At 42.7% G+C, this 20,029-nt stretch overlaps 1 long non-coding RNA gene across 1 annotated transcript; it reads left to right on the forward strand.

Annotated features, from left to right (window-relative positions):
- Window positions 1-17,511: 17,511 nt before the first annotated feature.
- LOC143273210 (uncharacterized) lies at window positions 17,512-19,149 on the forward strand. Its single transcript, XR_013051106.1, has 3 exons — window positions 17,512-17,798; window positions 18,154-18,228; window positions 18,310-19,149. It is a non-coding gene; the product is annotated as an uncharacterized LOC143273210 (long non-coding RNA).
- Window positions 19,150-20,029: the final 880 nt, after the last annotated feature.

Raw genomic sequence — 20,029 nt, forward strand, 5'->3', positions numbered from 1 at the left:
AGAACTCTCTGTTCAGGTCCCAAGGCCATTTTTCTTGAATGGGTTTTTTTTTTAATTCAAATTTGAATATATATACATATATAATATAATATAATATAATATAATATAATATAATATAATATAATATAATATAATATAATATAATATAATAATATAATATAATATAATATAATATAATATAATATAATATAATATAATATAATAATATAACATAATATAACATAATATAACATAATATAACATAATATAACATAATATAACATAATATAACATAATATAACATAATATAACATAATATATATCCTGGATATTAATTCCCTGTCAGATGAATAGCTGGCAAAGAATCTCTCCCATTCTGTGGGTTTCTCTTTTACCTGGTTGATTGTTTCTTTAGCCGCACAGAAGCTTTTTAGTTTTAGGATGTCCCACCTGTCAATTGTTGGCCTTAATTCTTGGACAAATGAACCTTTATTCAGAATGTCCTTTGTAGGGCACTGCCTTACATTTTCTTCTAGAAATTTTGGTGTTTCAAGTTTCACATTTAGGTCTTTAACCCATTTGAAATTTGTCTTGTGCAGGGTGATAGACACAGACACCCTTCTATATGGGCGTCCAGTTTTCCCAGCACCATGGTGGAAATGCTCTCTTCTCTTCATGTTTTGGCATCTTGTCAAACACTGAGTGGCTGAAGTTGTGTGTGCTCAGTTTTGAGTTTTCAGTTTTGTTCTGTTGGCCAACATGTCTGTTTTGTACCAGTACCATATTAATTTTGTTACTATGGCTCTACAATATATCTTAAGATCTGGAATTGTAATTCCTATAGAATTGTTCATTTTATTCAGGATTATTTTGGCTATCTGGGGTCTTTTGTAGTTCCACATAAATTTTAGGATAGTTTTTTTTTCTATTTCTGTGAAGAATGAAATGAGGATTTTGACTGGAATTGTATTGCATTATAAATATCTTTTGGTAAAATTGTCATTTTTATAATGTTAATTCTACCAATCCATTAGCATAAGATATCTTTCTGTTTTCTAATGTCTTTACCTCTTTCTTTAGAAGTTTCAAATTTTCACTGTAGAGGCCCTTCATTTCTTTGGTTAGGTATATTTCTAGACATTTTATTTTCTTCAATGCCATTGTGAATGGGAGCATGTCCATGGTCTCCCTCTCTGTATGCTTATTGTCAGTGTATAGAAAAGGTATTGATTTGTTCAAGTTAATTCTGTATCTTGCCACATTGCTGAATTTGTTTATCATTTCTAGAAGTTTTCTGGTAGAATTTTTGGGATCTCTAATGTCTAGTATCGTATCATCTGCAAATAGGTCTAGTCTGACTTCTTCTTTCCCTATTTGTATCCCTTTCATTTCCTTGTCCTGCTTTATTGCTCCAGCTAGTCCTTGGAGTTGAATATTGAATATTGAATTTCAACAATATTGAAAAGAGTGGGGATGGTGGACAGCCCTGTCTCGTTCCTGACTTCAGTGAGATTGTGTCAAGCTTTTCCCCGTTTAGGATGATGATGGTTGTGGGTTTCTCATGTACAGCTTTTATGATGTTGAGGCATGTTCCCTCAAGTCCTGTATTCTCTAGGGCTTTTACCATGAGGATGTGTTGTGTTTTTGTCAAAGGTCTTTCTGTGTCTGTTGAGATGATCATGTGACTTAAGTTTGGGTCTTCTCTCTTTTTCTGTTGGTTAGTTGGGTTAAGGGCTTGCTGATCTTGTAAATCTTCCCAAAGAACCAGCTCTTAGATTCATTGATTTATTTGTATTGTTTTCTTTGTTCTATTTTTATTGATTTCTGTTCTCAGTTTTATTATTTCTTGCCACCAACTGGGTTTGGATTTGCTTTGTTCTTTCTTTTTCAAATGTTTGACTTGTGTTTGTGCTCTTTTTGATTTTTAATGGAGGCACTTAGTGTTGTAAATCTCTCGGCTATGACTGCTTTCAATGTGTCCCAAAGCTTTGGTTGTGTTGTTTCCATTTTTATTTAAAGCCAGGAGGTTTTTTATTATTATTAATTAACTTTTTTCCCAATCCAATAACAATTTCTCCTTTCTCCCCCCCCTCTTCCAGTCCCTTCCCTAGTCCCCCAACTGCCATCACCCACTCCTCCTTTCTCTTCAGAAAATGCAGGCCTCCTATCCAGATCAGCCAAACATGGTCTATCAAGTTGCAGTATGACTAGGCACCTCCTCTCCTACTAAGGCTGGATGAGGCAACCCAGTAAGAGGAAAGAGTCCCAAAAGCAGGTAACAGAGTCAGAGACAGCCCCTGCTCTCACTGCTAGGAGTCCCATAAGAAGATCAAGCTGCACAACTGTAACATGTGTGCAGAGGGCCTGGGTCAGTCCCATGCAAATTCTCTGCTTGGCAGTTCAGTCTCTGTGAGTATCTATGAGCCCAGGTTAGTTGATTCTGTGGGTTTTCTTGAGGTATCCTTGGCTCCTCTGGCTCCTACAATCCTTCCTCACCCCTCTGGCACAGGATTCCCTGATGTTCACCTAATGTTTGGCTGTGGGTCTCTGCATCTGTTTCCATCAGTTTAAAGGCAGGCGTTTTTAAATTTCTTTTGTTGACCCATTCATCATTCAGCAGTGAGTTGTTTAATCTCTGTGAGTTTGTGTACTGACTAGAAACTTGTTTACTGGCATTTTTTATTGTATGTGGTCAGATAGGATGCAATGGGTTATGTCAATCTTTCTGAATTTGTAAGAATCTGTTTTGTGTCCCAGGATGTGGTCTACTTTAGAAAGTTTCCACATGCTGCTGAGTAGAATGTGTGTTCTTTGCTGTTTGGGTGAAATAGTCTGTAGACATCTGTTAAGTCCATTTGACGCATGATGCCAATTAACTCTCATGTTTCTCTGTTTATTTTTTGTCCGGATGACCTGTCTATTAGAGAAAGTGGGGTATTGAAATCATCCACTATTAATGGATTGATGTTCAATTTAACTGATGTTGAATCTAGTAATACATTTTATTTTTTATGAAATTGTATGCAAGAGAGCTTGATGCATACATGTTTAAGATAGCAATGTCTTCTTGGTTAACTGTTCCCTTGATTAGAATGAAGTGTCCCTCTTTATATCATCTGACTAGTTTCAGTTTGAAGTCTATTTTGTCAGATATTAGGATGGTGATGCTTGCTTGCTTCCTGGTGCCATTTGATTGGAGTACTTTTATCCATCCTTTTACTCTAAGGTAGTGTCTGTCTTTCAAGCCAAGATGTGTTTCTTGTAGACAACAGACAGATAGATTTTGTTTTTTTGATTCTTCAGCCTGTGTCATTTGATTGGAGATTGAGAATGAGGCTTGGCTGACATAAATGATGTATCTCCTGGTACATGCCTGGAGTGTGGGGGTAGATCTCACTGGCTAGAAAGGTTGGTAGTAGCATGGGAGCAGCCTGTGAGTTGGGAGTTAGGTAGGGAGGGTCCTGATATAAGCCTGGAGATTGGTTGTGGTATAGGCAGGAGAGGGCAGACTAGGCCAAGATAGTGGACTTGGAACCTGGGCCATATCTGGAAGCTTGGGAAGGTTGTATGGACAGGGAGGGTCAGGGAGACTCAATGGGCCAGACCATGGGGAAGGATGTCCTTAGCTCTTTTTAAACAAATTTAATTTTATTTGTTATTGTGGCTGTCGTGTGTGTGTGAGTGCAGGCATGCTTATGCAGTGGGGCACAGGTGGAGTTTGGAAGACAACTTTCAGGAGTTGGTTCTCTCTCTCCACTTGGGGTTCTGGGGATGTCAAACTCAGGATATTAGGCTTATTCAGAAGGCCCTTCTATCCCCATAGCGATCTCATAAGCACCACTAGCTCTTCTGAGAACCTTATAGGCCTGGTCATTCTTTAGTGGAGGAACACATTACCTCATTTTTTAAAATCCCCTTCATTTATGTCTATGACAGTGTCGTCAACTTGGCAGGATCTAGAATCACCTAGGATGTGGGCCTCTGGGCATGCCTTGAGGGGTTAATTGAGGTGGGAAGACCTACCCACTGTGGGTGGCACTATTCCCTGGGCTGAAAATTCAGGACTGGATAAGAAGGAGAAGGTGAGCTGAGCATCAGCATTCCTCATTCTCTGCTTCCTGACTGTGGGTGTCATGTGACCAGCTCCCGCTGCTGTGATGTCACTGTGATGGCAAACTGTACCTCTGTGAGCCCAAATAACACCTTTCTCCCTAACTCTGCTTCTGTCAAGGCATTTTATCACAGCAACAGAAAAATAATTAAGACACCATCTGGAATTATCATTCTTAAATCCTGAAGCTACAAGAAATGATGCAAATAATCAATTGAGTATTTACATGCTCGTCACCCATATCCACCCATTGTCTTCCCATGGAGTACTCAGCTGTAAGTGGGACATTTGTATCACACCCCTTCCCCACAAGGCTAAGAAAACTTTGTAGAAGAGGGGATGGAAAGACTCTAAGGGTCAGAGGTTGGGAAGACTAAACAAAAACAGTTCTCCTGGACATGACAGGGAACTGCACTCATGGACTCACAGCAGCTTGGCTGCCTGAACAAGACCTGCACAAGATCAAGCCAGTTAGCACCATTCCAGCATGGATACTTGAAGGTCACACAAGCCCCCACCCCCATCTGAGGAGCTGTGGATAGTGGCTGTTGGAGGAGGGAGAGACAATTTTCTTCAGGGGTCTGGTCTCCAGCAGGCTGACCATGCTCTGGTGGAGGGCCCTACATGGTCAGCATTCACTGGACTTGGTAACTTATAAGGGGGATGCTGGGGGATGGTCTGTATGGCAAATGTGTTGCTCTGATTAGTCAATAAATAAAACACTGATTGGCCAGTGGCCAGGCAGGAAGTATAGGCAGGACTAACAGAGAGGAGAAAAGAAAGAACAGGAAGGCAGAAGGAGTCACTGCCAGCTGCCACCATGACAAGCAGCATGTGAAGATGCTGGTAAGCCATGAGCCATATGGCAAGGTATAGATTTATGGAAATGGATTAATTTAAGATATAAGAACAGTTAGCAAGAAGCCTGCCATGGCCATACAGTTTGTATGCAATATAAGTCTCTGTGTTTACTTGGTTGTGTCTGAGCGGCTGTGGGACTGGCAGGTGAGAGAGATTTGTCCTGACTGTGGGCCAGGCAGGAAAACTCCAGCTACAGGGGGAAAAGGATGAAATTGAAAGAGAAACTTGGGGAGGAGAATCTGGGTGGAACTGGAGTGGGTGATAGTGGCTGGATCAAAATACATTGCGTATTTCAGCAGTTCTCAACCTTCCCAATGCTGTGGCCCTTTAATACAGTTCTTCATGCTGTGGTGACTCCCAATCATAAAATTATTTTGTTGTTACCTCATAACTGTAATTTTGATACTGTTATGAATCATAATGTAAATATCTAATATGCAGGATATCTGATATGTGATCCCCAAAGGGTTCATGACCCACAGGTTGAGAACCATTGGTATATTTGTATGAAATTATCAAATAATAAATAAGAATATTATATTAAAAGGAAAACACTTATTTCCAATCGTCCTGAACATGCATATGCATAACATATATGTGGCAAAAGTGTCTTCCATAGCAGTCGTCTTCCATTAAACTCACTCACTTTGGAGAATCTAACAATGCTTAAGTCGATGAATCTCAAAGACCACCAGCTATGTCCAAATGCCCTTGTGTGACAGCTGACAGCCAAAGGCAGGACTGTGAGCAGAAACAGAAGGTGCATAATTAATCCGTAACTTATTGTACAAAGTAGTGGTACTCTTCCAGGCGGAGGAGTAATGTATGTAGGACAACACAGCAAAACGCCACTAAAAAAGGATACAGCCCAAGAAGTCACTCAAGTGGGCAGGTGGAAGCCTTCCCTTCTCCGTGACATCTTCTTAGCAAGGAGCAGGCAATGTACATTCCAGGACAGCAACAGGAGGTAGTCAGTATATCTGGAGCACTTAGGTTCTGAGGGTTTCACTGTCCAGCAACTCCTTTAGCTGTGGTTGTGAGCCATTTTCCAGCTGAGCAAATAGAGGCCCAGCTGCAATGTAATCTGCTGTCATAGGGAAGACCATCACCACCGCCGTGACCATAGTTGTCACCAAGATCATCATCACCCCCTTAACCATCACCACCAACACCATCACCACTGTAATCATTGTCAGCGCTGTAATCATCATCACCATACTCATTATTATCCCTGTAACCATCATCACTGTAACCATTATCACCACTGTAATCATTGTCACTACTATAGTTATCACCACTGTAACCATTACCACCATTACCACCACCACCACCACCACCACCACCATCACTATAGTCATCACTCCGTAACCATCATCACCACTAACTATAGTCTTCACCACTGTAACCATCACCACCATCACCATAACCACCACCACCATCACCACTGTAACCATCATCATAACTATAGTCATCACCACTGTAACCATCACCATCATCACCATGGTAATCATCATCGTCACTGTAACCATCGTCTTCACTGTAACCATCATCATAACTATAGTAATCACCACTGTAACCATCACCACCATCACCATCATCACCATGGTAATCATCATTGTCACTGTAACCATCATCACCTGTGGTAGTATTCTAATTGTACTGAAATGTGATTTTATTTGTATGTTAATAAATAAAGTTGCCCGGGGGTCAGAGCTATTAGAGCCATAGCAAGAGTATGGCGGTGGTGGCACACACCTTTAATCCCAACACTTGGTAGAAGAGCTAGGTAGATTTCTGTGTGTCCAGGGATACAGCCATCATTGGAGACATATGCCTTTAAGACTTGGGGGACTGTACATACAGACAGTGACGAGGCAGTCACGTGTTTGGGTTTACAACCAATGAGAAGGCAGAACAAAAAGACTATGAAAAGACATACACACAGGAAGTAGCCCTCTTTCGGAGAGCTAGGACCACCACAGGAGGAAGGGTGAGATTTTAGCTCTGAGCTCTGACCTCTTGGCTTTCTCTTTTACATTGGTTCTGTGTTTCTTATTTAATAAGACGGTTGGTTACATCAACAATCACCACTATAGTCATCACCACCATGACCATCACTCTCATTATAGTGCTCACCACCGCCAACCACATTGTCATCTAGCTTTGTCTTTCACACTTAGTGGCCACACCCAGAGCTAAAGGGCTCACACCTTTCGCCATGCTCCTGTGCCCAGAGGCAAGCATTCAGCTGCAATGTTTATAAAATCAGCCTCTGTTTTGCAAAGTTAGACTCATCCTGTGTATGTCTTTCTGCAGATTGCCATGTACACAGCCTGCAGTCTTTTGCCAGTCAGAAGTGTTGCAATAGGCACCCTCGAAGTCGAGTGCTTTTATTTTTAGAGCCTAGATTCCGAGAAGAGAGATCACTAGGCCAAAGGGCACACATATTTTGACTCATTAGTGGTGACTGCCAGATTGCTTTCCAAAGCACTGTAGTTCTTCCTATTTCCAACACAGCAACACAGGCAGTGGCCCTTTCTCCCAAACACTCACTGTCACTAGGGTGTCAATTTTTTTCTCGTTTTAAAACAGAAATTTTAGATGAATTTCTTCTGGGTAATAAGGTAAGCATATTTTCATGTTTATTGATCATTAGTATTCATTTCTTCAAAACCATCTGATCAGTCAGCATAGAGATTTTAACGAAATTTCAAACATTTGTATGTGTTACTGGTGTCAGTTCTATATTTGTTAGATCTATTTCCTTTTGATCACCTGTCTTTAGACCTTATATACATATATTTAATTTTTTATGTGTATAACTGTTTTGCCTGTATGTATCCTTGTACACCATTTGCTTGCTTGGCACCAAGCAGAAGCCAGAAGAGGGTGTTAGATCCCCTAGAACTGGAGTAGCAGATGGTTGTGAGCTACCATGTGGTTGCTGAGAATTGAACCTGGGTCCTCTGGAAAAGCAGCCAGTGCTCTTAACTGCTGAGCCATCTTTTTAGTCCCTCCATCTTTTCCTTTCATTGCAGAGTTATTTTACAAAACAAGTAAATAAAATAAAACACATACATAAAAATAAGGGGAAAGCACATATAATTCCATTAGCACAAAAGATAACTGACTTTATTCTGAATGACTGTTTAATATGCTCTTATGGAAACAGTATTATAAGACACATGCTACCATGAGACCTTATTTGTTGCACAAAAATACACACTTTTGAACCTCAATTCATCTAAACAAACATATTTACACTATAATTTTTGTGGCTGTGATTGTATATAATATCAAAATGAAACTGCACCTTAATATTAAATATGCAAGTCATTTCTTTTCCTCTTCAAGGGACGGTCTTATTACATAGCCCAGGCTGGCAGCTCACAACTGCCTGTAACTCCAGGCTTCTGGCTTCCTCTGGCACCAGGCAAAAAACCCATATGCATAAATAAAAAGAAAAAGGAAATTAAAATCAAGAAGAAAATGTCTTGCCTCACAGACATGCCCACAGGCCAATCTGATTGTGGTAACTACTCCGCTGAGGAACCCTCTTCCGTGTATGTCAAATTGACCCCTGAGGCTAACTGTGACACATCCATACTGAATGAAGTGAGGACGTGACCGCTCCAAGATATGTTTGAAGAGAAGGTTCTTATTCTAGATGTGAGGGAGAGTTCAGCCCGAGGCATCTGGAAGAGTCCAGAGCAGGGAGAGAAAGCGGTAGACTAAACATGGCCAGCGGACTGAACTGTGTCATGAAAGGAAGTGAGTGTATGTGTGGGGGGTGGTAAGAGAGGAAGAGAGAGTGAAGAGAAGGAGGGCCAAGAAAGGGGACCAGGAGCCAAGAGAACCAGAGAGAGCCAGGAGCCAAGAGAACCAGAGAGAGCCAGGAGCCAAGAGAGGGCGTGACAGGTTATATAGGAGTCAGAAGCTGGTGGGAAGGGAGCCCAGGAGCTGGAGAAGTTTAGGGGACAGGAAGAGTGAGAAGAGCTGAGAGGAGCCCGGATGCCAGCATGGACTGTAACAGGTGCTTGAGATGCTGAGAGATCCTGGAGATCAGCATGTGCTTTGGTATGCTAATAGACACCACAGTTAGCCATTTGCCCCCAGTTTCTTTCAGACCTGACAGGTACAACACCTTTTTTTCTCAGAGATACAAAGATCTTGGAGGAGCCTCTCAGGGATATTGCTAAGTGAATAGATCCAGGGTGAAAAGACAGCCTGACAAGTAGATGGCACTCTGGAGAAGACAGGACCACGGGACAGTAAAACTATCACAGAGATTGCTGGGAGTTGAGGGGCAGCAGGAAGCTTCAATGGGAAAAGGACCTGGGATGTTCCGGGCAGTAAAACTCCTCTGGGTTCTTTTTGATGTTGACACATTGCTTCATGCGTGTGTCAGAATCCAGACTGATGCCTCTAGAAGCCGCAGAACGAGGCTTCCATATGTTTCCGGGATAGTAACAGCTGGAACACAACAGTGTAAGATGTTCACATTAGAAGATGAGGGTTAAGAGTGGTTGTCGATTTATGGAACTGTTTGTTTTTCTGCTCAGATGGTGAATGCTCTTGTTGATGCAAAACACTGGTCCTGTGTACAGGGCAAGCTGACAGTACCCCGCAGTCAGCACCCACAGGATGGAGCTTAGTACAGACAGGGAACCCAGTGATCAGCACTCAGGCTGCCTTATGCACGGTGGGGTTCTCTGAAATATCTCATGCAGTCTTGAATGGGTGAAGCCCTGGTCACCCTCATAGCGGCGATTACTTATTAACATACCTTCAGAGACTTCCGGCCCACTTTCCTACTTCCTGTCTTTGCTTCTTAAGGTCAACTTCCTAATTTGTGATGTGTGACTTTTCCTGGGGCAGCACAAACAAGTGTCTTCTCATCCTAGGTAAGGTGCTGATGACAGACCAAGACAATTCAGCCACAGTCAACTGGTGACCCAGGGAGTTTATTGGGCTGACTGAAGTGTGAGTTACCGGTCAGCTGTACCGCCCCGGAGCCCAGCTCACATAGGCGAGGACTTTCTTCTTGACCAGCGAGCAGGCAGCTCTGCTCGTGGGAGTGGAGGTCACTTCTCCTCAGCAATTGTTAGCATTTAGACAACCTTGGGGAGGGGCCTTATGAACCTTGTAAGTTCCAGGACCTTCCTGGGACTTAACGAGCCTCTCTACCAAGAGGATGCTTTCAGTTCTGCAGAAGGAGCTGAAAGGTTGGCTTTAGGGACCAACTACAGGGACACAGAGGTCTTTGCACTCACAGACATGTACTAGGGATCCTGGAATGTTAGGCACACGGGGTTGTTTCTTCAAGGGAAGGAATGAGAAACCTGTTATCCACCCACAAGACTAGAGAGGATGTGCTTTCTAGCCTGGTGACTTTTGTGCTGTCTGTGTGGCCAGAGACTTTCCTGGCACTAGACCTTTCTTCAGACCCTAATTGTAATTTTTTTCTCTCAGTTAATCTATAAAACCCATCTTTATGGGCTTTACAAAGAGTTGCAATGTAGTCACATCTGATCCATATTTAGTTTTCTTTGTTCCTCAAGATTTACGTAAGCTTTGTTGTGTGCAAGGGTCTGATTTAATCATCACCAGAATAATTTTCACCAAATTGTACTGTGTGTCAATAGGCCTAAAATAAACTACTCGGAGCCAGACTCCTAAGATTTGAAGCAACATTGGCTACCGAGTGGTGTTGAGCTGAGCCGCCTTCTTGCCTCCCCATGCTCGTCTCTGAGGCCTGAGAAGGTCACATTCAAACCAGGACAGGATCAGAGTCAGGAAAAATGCTGGAACTCCATAAAACCTCAAGGTGCCCTGGATGCATGAGATTTCCACGGGCTGAACCTTAGAGATAATCATTCATTTTACTTTTCATTTTTATAGTTTTCAAGTTTGCATAACCAGCATGGTTGTGGTTTTATTCTCTATACTTTTTCCTCACAATTGTGTGTTTTGATACACAACAGGTTGAAAACAGGCTTATGGGCTGGCCTGAAATATTGCACTTTTAACTGTTTCTATAGGAAAGTGAATTCCAAAAGGAAAAGAACAAACCTGGAATGTTCTGGAGCATGCAAATTGAGTGTTGCCTTTGTGTTGAAACAGTTCTTAGGGCTGTAGAAAATGAGTTGTCCCCGCACTGTGGGTGATCAGGCCCACCAGTTTTAAGGTTTTTAGGGTTTTGTTGCTTCATTCTGTTGAAAATGTATGCTGCTTGCTTGATGTGAGGCGCACTTAGACGCTCCCTGTCAGTCTCTCTGCACCTACTAGCAGCCGGCATCGTTCCATCCTGCTTGGATAATTCAGTCCCATTGCCTCCCATGGAAATAGCTGCTCCTGGCAAAAGAAATGATCATTTACTCAAAACGTTTGCACAGTTCTGCTCAGTTAGAGAGCAAAAGCGGGCTGATCATTTTTGCATGACGACAAGTCAAATCAAGAAAATCTCTAAACCATGAAATGAAATTTAATTAAATATTGCAAAGACAAACACTTTACCAGGGATAGATATTCTGAAAGAATGGCTGGAGGATACACAAACCACTGTTTTACTGTTAGAAAGTATTTGCGGAAACTTTATAAATGTAAATGTTTCCCCAAACGACACATGTTTGTCGTTGCTCGGCCTTCACATCTGGCGAGTTAGTGGGTCTGAGGTGCTGTAAATGGGTCCTCCTGGATGATGTGGCTGAATGTCCTCCCAAATGGTCGGACTCATGCAGGCTGCCAGGGTGGGTGGGAGTATCTTACTGCAATCAAGCCATTTGCTCCTGTCTTGTGCACAGCGGGCCCGTCTCCTATATATTTCATATACATCATCAGAGAGACAATGTCCTCTGAAAAATACCTCACTAACCCTGACACTCCAAAAAGACAAACACTGTCCCCTCTGCCAAGGCTCTCCTGTCAGCATTTCCTCCTCTCTTCTCAGCTCCAATGCAGGGGAAGGCTCCCCAGCTCCAGGAGACCTCAAAGAGCATCCTGGGGGCTCTAACCCCAGCGGTGAGGAGGTGTTCAGGGATGCCAGTGTCCCTTGACATCAGGGACACTGGAGAAGGACTAGTCAGGTGGGCGAAGCTGAAATGGGAAGCTTTTATTGTCATCTCGGGAGGCTAGCTGTTCAGGAAATACCTAACAAGGAAGGCAAAGAATTTCAGATCCGGATCCTAGAGGGTCTTACTCACATTCTGGGACTCCTTGATATTTTCTTTTAAACACTGTTATCATTCAGATACAAGCATATATATGCAGTACATAATCTCCTCATTTTGTGTGCCACTCAAATGCTTTTAAACCTGTCGTCAGGGCTGTGTAGCCAGCACCAAACTCAAATCCTATAAAGACATTTTCATCTTTTTCTTCAAGAAAAACCTCACAGCCATTAACTGTCAGTCTTCATAAACCTCCTATTCAGCTCCTTCCCTAAGCAGCCTCTAAAATACTTCCTGTCTGTATAAATAGGTCTGCCTTGGGAATCTTATAGACATATAAGATGCAGGCTATGGCTGCTTAGGAGAGAAGCTGGCACGGTGGCTCAATAGTTAAGACCCTTGCTGCTTTTCCAGAGGACCTGAGTTCAGATCCACCACCTAAGCCAGGCAGCTCTCAACCACCTCTAACTCCAGCTCCAAGGTGTCTGATGCCGCCTTCTAGCTTTCTGGGGAACACACGAGAGAGAGAGAAAGCGAGAGGGGGAGGGGTATTTAAGGTTCACTGTGCTTTAGCATGCTTTTGATACAGAGAAGAAAACATTAACACATTTTTGACACCACAGAACTGTTCTAAATAGAAACCTGCTACTTCAGCTTCTGTAAAATTTGCTTAGCTTCAGAGACCATCTCCTTTGGGGCGGGATGATAAGATCACCCTGGGACGGCCATGCAGACAAGATTATGACAGTGCCTGCCCTGCACAGGCTATGGAACCTCCTTGTGCAGGCTCTAGAAGTTTCAGTAGCATTCACAAGAGCTGAATGTCTCGTTGAGAAAGGGTGAGCCCCTTAACCTTTGGGCTCATTCCTCATAACTGAGAACACCTGATTCATAAGGTTACCACATTTTGTTACCCACTTGCCAGTTGATGAACAGGACAGTGCTTTTCTACTTTTAATTCTTAAAGTATTGCTATAACCATCCTGGCACACTTTTGTACAGATAAATCTTGAGTTCTCTTGGAGCACGCAGAATCTTAAACTGCACAGCACAGCAACTCAAACTCTAGGCTTTTACCCATCCCAGCTTCATTTCTGTGCCTGTGATAAAATGCCCTGACCAAAAGCAACTTTAGGAAAGAAAGGGTTTATTTGGCTTAAAAGTCCAGATTACACTCCATCATTACAGGGAAGTCAAGGCATCATATCTACAGTCAAAAGCAGAGAGAGAATAAACACATGCATCCTTTCTTGCTCGTTCTCAGCTAACTTTCTCTTATATTGCTCAGGGACCCTACCTAGGGAATGGTGCCACCCACAGTGTAGGCTAGGTCTTCCTTCCTTAATCAATAATCAAGTCAGTCCCTCAAAGACCAATCTGATCTAGATAATTCCTCATTCAGACTCTGATCTTAGGTTGTGTGATGCTGACAGCACCAACTAGCACACTACCCAAGAGAATTTTTTTCAGGTTTTTTTTTTTTTAAGACAAGGTTTCTCTGTGTAGCCCTGGCTGCCCTGGGACTTCACTCTGTAGACTAGGCTGGCCTTGAACTCAGAAACCCACCTGTCCTTGGCTCCTGAGTGTTGGGATTAGGCCACTGCCAACAATACCCATGAGAATTAAAACCACACCTATATTGTTTTACCTTCCTCAACTTTGCCAGTACTGATGTTGTTTCTGTCTCCGTCTCTGTCTGTGTATGTGTGTACATGCATTCTGAGGTCAGAAGTAGACACTGAGTATCTTCCTCAACTGCTCCCTCTTATTTTTTGAGACAGGGTTTCTCATGAACCTGGAACATACGGACTCAGCTAAATTGACTGGTCAGTGAGCCCCAGAGATCATCCTGCCTCTACCCCCATAGAGTTAGGATTACAGACACAAATGTTTTCTGTGGATCCTGGGGATTGAAGTGAGGTTTTCAGGCTTGCACAGCTAGCTCATTGCTGACTGGCCCATCTCTTTGGCCCCTTGTCTGTCTTTTTATTATGGCCACACTCCATCCTAGTAGGTGGGGAGTAGTATTTCAGTGTGCTTTGATTGGCGTTTCTTTAAGGAGCAGTGGTGCTGAATGTTTGTTCATGTGCTTATTGGACATTTATTTTCTTTGGAGAAGTGTCTGCTTGAGCCACTTGCCTTTTTAAGATTGTGTTATCTTATTGAGTTGTAGAAGTTCTTTACATATTGTAGATTAATGTTTTTCCTTTTTTCTTTTTATTAAAATAGAAAAGGGGAAATATGGTGATATTTTATTTGTACTGAAATGTGATTTTATTTGTATGTTAATAAAGTTGCCTGGGGGTCAGAGCTAATAGCAAGCCATCACAGAAGCTGGGTGGTGGTGGTGCATGCCTTTAATCCCAGCTCTTGGGAGGCAGAGCTAGGCGGATCTCTGTGTGTTCAAGAATACAGCCAGCATGGAGACACACACCTTTAATCTCAATACCAACCATAGAAGACCTGGAGGTCTGTACAGACAGGCAGTGACGAGGCGGTCATGTGGTTGGATTTACAACCAATGAGAAGGCAGAACAGAAAGTCTATATAAAGACAAACACACAGGAAGTAGGTCTCTTGGCTGAAGAGGATCGCTGCAGAGTGAAGGGTAAGGCTCTTAGCTCTGACCTCTTGGGCTTTCATCTTTGCATTGGTTCTGTGTTTCTTATTGAATAAGACGGTTACTTCTACATTTCCTTATCATATACATCGTTTGAAACATCTTCAAACACTCTGTGGGTTTTATTTTTGCTTTCTTAATAGTATTGTTTACAGCCCCAAAGTCTTTGATTTTCATGCAGACTGGTTTATCTGTTTTGCTGTTGTTTGTGCTTTTGGCTTGGCATACAAAGAATTGTCTTTGCAGTCTAGTGTGATGAAGACTTACTGCAGTGCTCACTTCCAGAATGTTTGTAGTTTCAGCTCTTGTGTCTGTGATCCACTTCAAGGAACATTGGTGTGGCATGGTGTGGCCTCCACTTCATTCTGTTGCAAGTGTCTGTCTAGCTGTTCGAGCATTGTTTGTTGAAAAGGAAAAAGGGGGCCTGTGGAGAGATAGCTCAAATGGTAAAGCTCATGCATGCCCTGAAAGCACGAGGACCTGAGTTCTATCCCCAGAATGTGTGTAAAAAGCAGAGTGTGGTGGTGTGTGCATTTAATACCAGTGCTGAAGAGGTAGACGGCTAGAGTTCTAGGATTCATTGGCCATCCAGTCTAGCTTAATCTGTGAGCCCCAGCCCCAGGGCATAGGGAAGGACCAAAACAGGGGGGCAGCTGCATAGGATGACACTTACAGTTGACCCCTTGACCTCTGGTCTTTCAACAACATACTCATGCAAGCCTGTGTAAACACATGAACATGTGATGTGCACATGCACAGATAAATGAACAGATGTTGCTCATTAAACCCCGTTGGCTCTCCATTGTAACATTGTTGACTATACATGTAAGAGCTTGTTATGGACTCTGTATTCTACTCCATTGGTCTGTGTGTTCACCTTGTGCCAGCCAAAGTCTTGACTGTTGCATATTTGCAGTATTTTTCAGTCAACAGGTGTGAATCCTCCAGTTTTGCTCTGTTAAAGACTCCTCAGTCCCTTCCATTTCTATGTATGTTTTATTTTTATTTTAAAATTACTTGTTAATTAATTGGTGTATGTGTGTGGGTGCCCACACAATGGCATCGGTGTGGAGGTCAGAAGACAAATTGTGTGAGTCAATTTTTTTCTAACATGTGGTCCCAGAAATCAAACTCAGGTCACCATGCTTGGTGGCCAGCACCTTTACCCACTGAGACATGTCATTGGCCCTCTATATATATTTTGAAACCAGCTTGCTACATTTTTTGAGGGGGAAAATCTACCTGCGACTTTGACAAAATGTGTGTTGAATCTTTTAACTGTGGCTATTATCAAGCATATTTTAGTAATAATAAGTCTAGGATGATGGAATTCTATGTTGTCTTTTCCCTTAATTTCCTTTAATAATATTTGAGGTTACCATTGCATAAGCATTGTGCTTCTTTTATTAATGTATACTCAACTATTTCATACATTTTGATGCTACTGAAAACATAATTGTATTCTTGGTTTTATTTTTAGAACATGTAGCATAAAGTAGAGCTGTGATTGATTTTTCATATATTGATCATTTGTGTTTCAATATTGATTATCTGATTTCTTTTTATTTATTTTATTTATTTATTAGTATTATTATTGATTTTTCCAAACGGGGTTCTGTAGCAGGAATCTTAAAAGTTCTTGCCAATTCCTCAGCTGGTCCTGTTTCCTCAGACTAGAAGCTTCTGAGTCCTCATCCAGAATGGGTCTCAGCTGAATTACTGCTCAAAAGCCTGAAGCTTAACCAGCCAAATTCTTAACCAGCCAAAAACTTCTAGTTTCTGGTCCTCACGCCTTATATATCTTTTTGCTTTCTACCACCACTCCCTGGGATTAAAGGCTGGCTTTCTGGGATTAATGGTGTGTGTCACCATGCTTGGCTATTTCCAATGTGGCCTTGAACTCACAGAGATCCAGAGGGATTTCTATCTCTGGAATGCTAGGATTAAAGGTGTGTGCTATCACTGACTAACTAGTGGCTTGTCTGTTCTCTGACCCCAGGTAAGTTTATTAAGGTACACAATATTTTGGGGAACACAATACCACCACAGGGTTCCTCTGTGTAGCCTTGGCTGTCTTTGAACTTGCTCTATAGACTAGGCTGGCCTCAAACTCCCAGATTCTCCTGCTTCTGCCTTCTGAGTGTGAGTGCTGGGATTAAAGGCATGTGCCACTACCGCACGGCTCTTTTACTTATTTTAGTAGGTTATAATTTTTATATAGTGGATTATACCATCTGTGAATAAGGATAATTTACTTCTTCCTCTCCGGTCTGGGTACCTCCTTTCTGAGAACGCTCTCTTTCTGACTTCCCGTTTCTCTGCCTCCCTGCTTTCTTTCCTCTCCTCTTCCTTCCCTCTTCCTTATATTTGTTCCTCATTCCTTCAAGTGCCTCTATCTGTGTGAACCAGTGGCAAGGGTGGACATCCTTCTCCCCTCTGAAGCTCCATCACTTCCAAGCACACAGGCAGCTGTGGCTTCTGTAGATCCCAGTTGAGGGCAGGGGTCCCAACTCTCGGTTTGTTGAGCAGCTTGCTGAGCTGAGAACACTTAATTCTTGTCTCTAGTCCTCTGTCTTGTTCGTATGTGACGTGAGCCTTCCTAAGAACGTCATGCTCCTGTTTGCTCCTGCGTCTCGTGAGTTGTAGAAAATCTTTCATAACAATATTTATTGTGGGGGAGGGGCGAAGGTGTAAGGGGCGGGGCGAGAGTGTAAGGGGGCGGGGCGAAGGTGTAAGAGGGGCAAAGAGTGTAAGGGGCAGGACGAGGGTGTAAGGCAATGGAGGAAGAGATTTAAAAATGCTGAACTGTATTTTACGAGTGTGTTTTTGGGGAGAGGAGGATGAAGAAACAGGAGAACATGATGGCGATTCCCCCACTAATGACGAAGGACATCCCCAATGTAATAAGGAACCGACGGACATCCCCACTGTAATAAGGAACCAGAGGAGCCTTCAAATGAACACATGGAGCTCACTTGAATGACAAAGGCCCCCTGAAGTCATCTGTCAGCAAACAAGGTCATCACTGAAAACAAACTTCCAGTCCAGCTCCAAGGAGGTCTGTAGTCATAGCATTGGAGAGCTTGAGGCAGGAGGATGGCAAGTCAGGGTCAGCCTAGGCTACCTAGCAAAACCAAAGAATCACAAAATTACAATCAATATTTTATCAGTAATGGTAATAGTTACTCAGAACACATTAGTTCTTAATTAAAGTACTATGGTTTACTGTTATGTCTTACACCATTTCTGTCCATCCTGTTTCTGTAGTGGGATTACTGTATTGCTATGGTACCATGTATCTCTTCTCTGCTCAAAGTTGTGTGATGTCTGGTTTTTGATATGACTATGCTGTGCCATGAGTATTTATACTATGAAAATTGACAGATTTAAAATAATGTAATACTTGCCTCTAGGCAATCAGCAGTTGAGTGTTCAATGGCCATTCTCACATCGTCACACTTTGCCTAAGAAAGCCAAGGAAAAGGCAGGTGAGTGGCCAGGGAAGCCAGGTGATTATCCTGGGCAGGGCTGCCAGAGATATGGAACTCTATCTGGCTGTTTTATTTCAGGAGGGATTAAGAGCAACATCAGTTCAATTCTGAAAGAGTTTACAGATAGCAGCAGAGTGTCAACACATCCAGCACAGATGCTGAGAATTACCTCTGCGGAGGCTGCTGCTGTGAAAACGGGATTGGATGTTGACAGGAGAGCCCTCCCTCTCAGAGAATTGATTCTCCTGTGAAGAAATGCTCAACTCGAGGCTGGTGGCAACAGTGATTGGTTTCTTTAGAATGATGAATCCAGAAGGTAAGTAGTCCTTCCTGTTTATAAGCAAGGTGGCCGGAGTTGTGCTATGTGGGGAGCCCCTCCTGAGCCTTGAAATGGGCGTCATCGATGTTTGATGTAACTCTCCTTTAAAAATTACTCACAAAGGCTGGAGAGATGGCTCAGTCAGTGAAATGCTTGCTTTGCAAGCATGAGAATTTGCGTTTGAGCCCCCAGAGTCCGCATGCAATGCTGGTGTGGTGGCACACACTTGCAATTCCAGGGCTGGGGTGGAGACGGAGGTGGGTAGTTTCCTGACAGCAGTCTAGCCTACTAGAGGAGCTCCAGGTCAATGAAAGATGTCTCAAAATAGGGTAGATGGCACTCCTGGGGAATGATGCTTTAGGTTGTCCTCTGGCCTTCATGTGCCCCTACACACAGGTGTGCATCTCCGTACATATGAACACACACACACACACACACACACACACACACACACACACACACACACACACACTAAAAACAAGTACTCAGAGAGTCTAAGTATATCAATCTGGAATAACCTTTTTCAGGGCCTGTGGAGATCAGAGGAGGGTGTCAGCTCTCCCAGAGCTGGAGTTAGAGGCAGTCATGAGTTTCCCAATATTGGTGCTGGGGACTGAACTCTGGTCCTCTACAAGAGCAGTACACAGTCTTAATGGCTCAGCCACCTCTCCAGCTCCAGCCAATTTCATCTAGTCGTTGGGTTGGCTTGCATACATCATTTATAACAGACTCATGATTCTTTTGATAACTGAGACCTGGTAGTAATGTACTTTGTACACTGTGATTTTGGAATTAGTGCCTTCTCTGTTTCCAAATCACTTAATCTAGTAGGGCTTATTTTGTTGATCTTCCCAACATTTCTTGTTGCATTGTTTTTGGTTCGTTTGTTTTAGTCAGTTGTTTGTTTTCTTGTCATCGATTTTTGCTCCAATCTTCATTATTTCCTTCCATTTACTGTTGATTTGATTCTTTCTCTTTTTTCCCAGCTTTGTTTGTTGGTTCACTCACTTTGGTTTTGATTCAGGATTTCCCCATGTGGCCACACTCCCTCGGAACTCACCTTTCTCCTGCCTCAGTCTCCCAGGTGCTAGAATTATAAGAATGAACCATCATGCCTGGATTTTCCTTCCTTCTTGATAAGGAAGTTAAGTAATTCCTTCCTTCCTTCCTTTCTTCCTTCCTTCCTTTCTTCCTTCCTTCCTTCCTTCCTTCCTTCCTTCCTTCCTTCCTTCCTTCTTTCCTGCCTTCCTTCCTTCCTTCCTTCCTTTTTTTCTATTTAAATAACTTCCTCCTTGGGGCTGGAGAAATGGCTCAGCAGTTAAGAGCGCTTGGAGGACTTGAGTTTGCTTAGCACTGTCCACATCATGCAGCTCACAGCCACCTGTGCTGGCTTCAGGGGATCTGACACCCTCTTATGGCCTCTGTGGGTACCACACACTCCCGTGTGTACAACGACCTTTGATTGTAGTTGACTATGAT

This window comes from Peromyscus maniculatus, chromosome 5, assembly GCF_049852395.1.
Source record: "Peromyscus maniculatus bairdii isolate BWxNUB_F1_BW_parent chromosome 5, HU_Pman_BW_mat_3.1, whole genome shotgun sequence".
NCBI classification, from domain to species: Eukaryota; Metazoa; Chordata; class Mammalia; order Rodentia; family Cricetidae; genus Peromyscus; species Peromyscus maniculatus.